We start from the raw sequence: 5984 nt of genomic DNA, 5'->3' as shown, positions 1-5984 counted from the left end.
TGATAGAAACTTTTAGTACACAGTAGTTCCACAGCAGCATCACGTGACTTCCGCTGTCGTAACAAAACGTATAGATACAGTCCTTTTCAAGACTTCCTTGATGACAGCAGCAAATTAGTAACCGCAACTCAGGATAATACTATGTAGTATATAGAAACAAAAAATATAGTAACTAATTAATAATTAGACTTTAATGAATGTATAAGCTATTAACTATAGCAACAATTAAAGTTCTTAATGCAGTCCAGTAGTTCAAATTACATTATAAAAACATGAAACTAAAGTGACATTAAGCTCACCTTGGATACCATTATTCCTTGGATTTGGTGCCACACTACACACTAAAAATGTTCAGTTCATACATAAGCTACTTATTGTAAGCTATATTTTCAAATGTTTTAATTTACATGTTGTTTTCTAGAGGGAGATAGTCATTACGTCATGATCTAGACATATTATTAAAGTAAAGGCCTTTAGAATATAAAAGCTTTCTGTACTATGTAGAAATAAGAGTAAAATATTCATAAATGACTGAGTTTGTTAACTTAGTGAATAAGTTATTCAAATCAATGTCAGTTAGTGAATAGACAGTTGTTTAATTAGACATACATTGCTTTCGGAATTTCTACTTAAGCAGTCTTTATGAAGATAGGCCAACTAGCAAATGTAGCAAATGTTATTAAAGAAATAAGTTAATTTTTTAGTGTTATGAAGAATGAACTTCACATTATCTTTACTAACTAATCTAAAAGAACCTGCATAACGTTAGAATATGTTATAACTGTGGTACCAGAAGTGGAGTTATTTTGGTGAAAATAAAACAAAAAAAAACTGTGGCTGAACTTCAAGATGGTGACACGAACGCAAAGTGAGATAGATATTTTTAAAGACTATGACACAGAGGAAAGAAAAACAAGAAGAAAGAAACAGAAAACTAAAACAAGGCCAAGAAGAACTATAAAAAATGAAATAAGGTCAAAAGGAAAAGATGGGAATTTACGAGAGGAATTAAAATAAAGAGACAAAATATTTAAATAATTTAAAAAAATATGATTGAAGACAAGGTCGGCGAACCTATTGAGGATGTACAGAAGGATTATAACAACAAGATTGATGAAGTACAAAAAATACATCATTGAAGTACAGAAAGGCTGTGATAACATTATTGAAGAACAGCAGAACAAATTATAACATTAAGATCAATGAGGTAGAACATAGATGACAGAATAAAATACTTGGAAAATGAAATGGTAAATGCAAAGATCAAACCAGTCATACTTCTTTTTGCATCTACCCAGGAATTCCAACCTCACTATTTACTATGAAATATGGAATAGAAGAACCTATTTAATCTACACCTGCTACCACTACTGTGATGCAATTTACGATTTCAGGATCTTCCTGGACTACTCCAGCCATAACACTATTAAATTAAGTTCTTGAATTTATCTGGCCAGTTCAACAACATTGCTCAATGAAATATAATAGAAAGGTGTCATGAGAGGCATATCAGGCTCAGCTCAAAATAATTTCCAGAGTGAATGGGTGGAATAACGAATAACAAGTTACTCATCTTGCTGCTTAAGGAACCAGTTTTAATGACATTGATTAGTCTTCCAGCTGAAAATGTAACAAGTATCGAGCATCTGCATCTGTCTTATGCATTATGTTTGGAAAGACCCCAGAAGGAAGTACCCAAAGCAATGTCCTAAAGTATGGTGTAGAAGAAAGAAAATAACTTTGCCAAATTTGCAGAAGATGTGTATAGGTTTGCCTAATTGTGTTACATAAATGCCTCACATGAAATGATATATATTCATAGGCATCTGAATAGTTTACAGATGACATAACAGATGAAGATGTGAGATGAGGCTGAATCAAAGTATGTGTATGTGTTTAAGGGAAGATCTCTAGAGGCATTGAACAACTGAAGGCACCATGTAAAAGTTACGAGACCATCAGAATAAATAGTATTAAAACATCATCTTACCCCTACAATAGCCTGGAGAAACTAGAAGGATTAGTTAAACAAGTAGTTACACAGAATAGAATAAATAAACCATAAAGCAGTTGATGTACCTTTAAAGGACATATTACCAGGATCTGAAGAGGAGAGCCTGAAAAGAAACGAAACATCTCGCAAAAGATGTCAGAAAAAGGGAACTATTATAAATGGAGGGAAAATTGCCATTAGAGCTGAGATTGAGTGAAACCAACAGCTGTTCATACACCATGGAGAAAATACACTGAAGATGAACCTCAAAGGAACAACAAAGAGCTGACCAGCCATCAGAAAACAGGAATTAGCTATACTTGTAGGCAAAGTTCAACTGAGAATACTTCAACTGCCTTAAATGGAATAAAAAGCTGATTAGTTAAATAAACCAGTCCATGAGTCCACGAGTTTATTGATGGGAAGTCTTGCAGTATGTTGATAAACACTGGTTCTATAGCTACAATATTCTGACCTAATTTGGCAATGAAAGGTGGAAAATTGCCTCTGAAGATGAAGAAAAGAAGATTGATTAATGCAAAAAGCAAATGGACATAAAGTTCTAGCTAGTGAAAAACTGGAAGTTACTCTTACTATGGGAAGCTTCTCTACAACACATGATGTATATGTAATTGACATTGATGAAAAATACAAATTGGGAACTGACTTCATGCAGAGACATGAATGTAAGGTTAGATTGACTACAAATAGCTTCACACTCTGTGACCAGTAAATTCCTGAGTACTACATGACAATTACTATATCAGATGTTGAACTTCCAGTAGCAACAAGGAGAGTAGTTATTTTACCACCAAGAAGTGAAATACTCATACCTAGATATATTAGGAATAAGTTTACATATAGTGACTGGAGTATAGTAGAATCGAATTCTCAAGTATGCTCTGATAGATTAATGGCTGGAAGAACTATTGTGGATCTGAAGAATAAAGATGTCATCCTTAGGGCCAGGACCCCAAGAAACCATAAAATTCTAGACAATTCTGGATGGGAGTTTGCAAGAGTGAAGCTCTACAGTCGTACTTCCACATCAAAAGTATTCATCTTTGAAGCAAGATGTGGAAAGTATAATGTAAAATCCTTACATAGTGACAGCTTAGTACTTCACTTACAAGAAATGTATAACCAGAGATATGGAGGTCTTACAGCTGATCAGTGCCATAGATTGTATGACTTGCCCAAAGAATATCAAAATACATTCTCCAGTAGAGCTCATGAATTAGACCTAACAAATATCTAATAATAATGATATTGCAGATGTAGCCCCAATACATCAGTTGCCCAGGTGACTCTCACTTGCAAAACAGGCTGGAATTTTTAATGAGATATAAAAACATGAAGGAACAAGAAGTTTGCTCAGGAAATTATTGAGGATTGTGTGATAGAGACAATTGGACTGGTTGTTCTTTTTAGTATATAAATAGCTAAGCTAGACATGTTTTGAACAAACAAGCAGAATCGTTATTTAATAAAAAACAAATAATAGGATAATACCCACAATAAAAACGTCAACAATCCTTTCTACCTTTAGTTAGTGTTCAGTCTTGTTGCTTTCTTTCTCTCAAGATTCTCTCTCATAAAACAAAATAGTACAAAAACAAAAACTTTGTATCCTAGTTCTTTCATACATGCATGTGTGTGAATGAGTGAGTATCTCACCATGGCAACATTACAAAACTAAATCTAATAACACTAAACAAAAAAAACAACAAAAAAACACAAGCCTCACCAGGGTCTTCCCAAAAGTCATCCGAGACATTGCTCCCAGTCATATTTGTTCCACCAGCAGACTCTCCAGGTCTTCTTTTGTCTTTCAGTTAGTCATCTCTGATTCTGTTAGGTTATATTGGGCTTTTCTCCACACGCCTTATTGGAGGAGTTTGTCTCTTTTCAGATGATCTTCTTTTTGATTGTAGAGTAGCCATACCTCTGTCTGCTTTATCTCCTTGCAGTGATGTTTGAAGACAGGAATCTGCTCCATTGTCAGGCATTTGGCAGCTTGACTGGGAGCTCAATCCTCGTGGTCCTATGGGAAGCGCCCCATCGTCTATTTGAGGGAGGTTTGTTGCTCACAATATTTGCAAAAGTTTGTTCCAAGCTTTTACTGGTCAGTGACTGACCCCTTGATGTGAAGGCTCCATTGTTGACAGACAGAGCCAACTCACAAGTTGAGTGGCTCATCCTGGAGACCATGAGTTGCTGTGATGTCCCTCTTGCCTTGGTCTTCTTAGAGCTTAGATGCCTTTTAGAAAGCATCTAATACTGGAAATATCTTCTTTGGTTTCAAGTGTAGTGCTTCCTTTGGAGGTGCAAGCACATATGTCTACAATCTTTGTGATGGTGGCACACCCTCCAGTGTGACGTATCACTAAACCCCAATATTCATTGGACTTCATCTTGGTCTTCAACAGTGTCATGATAGGCAATAATGAAAATTACTATGCAACCTGAAGACTAGCATTTCTGTCATCTGGGTCTCCATCATTAGGATGCCAGTCTTTTTTGCCCATTGGTCTACCATCGTCAAAGGCAGTTGTGCAGACCCTCGAAACAGTAAAGCCAACCAACTCATAGATGCAGCAAGCACCCCTATTTTTGGATGTGATGGATAGCAACACATCTTCATTTATGGGGTCAGGCATTTTGTACTTCAGGCCAGTCCTTGGTATCAGGCTTTAGCAGCTTCATTGGCTATCTAAACCAAGAAGAAGTCCTATGGATCCTGCAGAAGTTCAGTGGCTTCATAACTTGAGGAAACTGCTGGTTTTGTAGGAGTTGACAAGTAGGATGTTCGTTCAGGCATGATGACTGGTTAAACAAAAGGGAAAAGAGAGACTGGGCAATGCCAAATATCGACCTTAGATACTAAAAGCCCGAGTTTAAATTTGAATGGTCATGAACTGTAATTGGTTAAAAGTTTGGCTGCATATGTAGCTTAAGAGGGGTCATAACACTTTCTTGTGACCTTAAACAAGACACTGGTCAAACGACATGTCTACAGTATTAATGTGTATTTACATCCACCCCTGCCCTTAGAACATATGTCTGAGGAACTAGAGGACTTCCCAATCCCCTAATTTCCCTGATTCTCTACCTGACCAGCTACCTATGGCCATGCTGGTTACTGCCATCCCTACTATCTGGTTGTCATGAAAACACTATCCAGTTTCAGTAGAAAAAGATGAAATCGAGACTTTTTGGAATCTACACTGTCAAGCTAACTTTGACAATTAACCCTTGCCAATGCTTTAATTTTCTTCTCTTAGTGACTTTCTTCCACTTACATATTATGTAACAGTTATGACGCAAATTTTGATTACACGAATGACGTTTTCTTATTCCTCTTATTATATTTACAGTCAACATTTTCATTCCTCAAACTGTATTATTTATTGGAAAAACATTAAGAAATCATTATGTAAATCAGTTTGCTTGATGAAAATATTACAACCTGCTTGACTGAGAATAATCTTATCACAATAAAATAAAACGCTGGGTGTAACAAGTATATATACATTTTATGATATCTAAGCCATTATTCATGAATTTCATGTTCTCCTGACAGTTCCATTAACTTATGGTTGTTTCAACATAATCAAAATAAAACATCTTTGTACTATGCTTGTGAGAAACTAAAGATCAAAATGTGTTCTTGAAAACCTCAGATAAACTGTGGACTTTTTCTCTCCTACCATAGTGTTGTAAGTCTTCTCTCTATTATTGTTTCCATGAAAATTCACAGTTTTACTGAACATCTCAATGAACAGCATTAATGAATATTACAGGTACATTATTTTTCAATAACACACTTCAGGTTATTTTATCACAGTCAACCTCATATTTATTACTTCTTAATATCGAGATCAAGTTCCTTGTCTCTGAATTCCTTCATCTCTCGTTATTGTTATATATTACTATTCTCTCTATGTGAGGTTGCTGCACTTGTTTTAATTTGTTTAAAACATTTATGAAG

The sequence above is a fragment of the Limulus polyphemus genome, unplaced genomic scaffold, assembly GCF_000517525.1.
Source record: "Limulus polyphemus unplaced genomic scaffold, Limulus_polyphemus-2.1.2 Scaffold1268, whole genome shotgun sequence".
NCBI lineage: Eukaryota > Metazoa > Arthropoda > Merostomata > Xiphosura > Limulidae > Limulus > Limulus polyphemus.
Note: the sequence above shows the minus strand (reverse complement) of the source record.